The 224-nt window shown below is 35.7% G+C and overlaps 1 long non-coding RNA gene across 1 annotated transcript in view; it reads right to left on the bottom strand.

The window, feature by feature from the left end:
- LOC119587892 overlaps positions 1 to 224 on the bottom strand; it is a 16,152-nt gene that overhangs the window by 577 nt on the left and 15,351 nt on the right. The window lies entirely within an intron of this gene.

The following is a 224-nucleotide window of genomic DNA, read 5'->3' as shown; positions in this document are numbered from 1 at the left end:
GCTTACAGTTTACACACACTAAAGGATGAATTTTTAAGTTGATATATGATATATATGTTGGGATATGGTACAATTGTCGGTTGCCTATATTGCTTTTCCCTTTCTATATCATTTGTACATTGATTGCCTCTCATTTTTGATGGTTTGTTTGTCCAAAGAACGAAAAGTAGGTCGCATATCTAGTCATTTAAGGGTATGCGCGTCCAAGAGTGTTCTCTGACCTT

Source organism: Penaeus monodon, chromosome 23 (genome assembly GCF_015228065.2).
Source record: "Penaeus monodon isolate SGIC_2016 chromosome 23, NSTDA_Pmon_1, whole genome shotgun sequence".
NCBI classification, from domain to species: Eukaryota; Metazoa; Arthropoda; class Malacostraca; order Decapoda; family Penaeidae; genus Penaeus; species Penaeus monodon.
The sequence above is the reverse complement of the archived record's forward strand: the minus strand, read 5'-3'. Positions and strand labels throughout refer to the sequence as shown.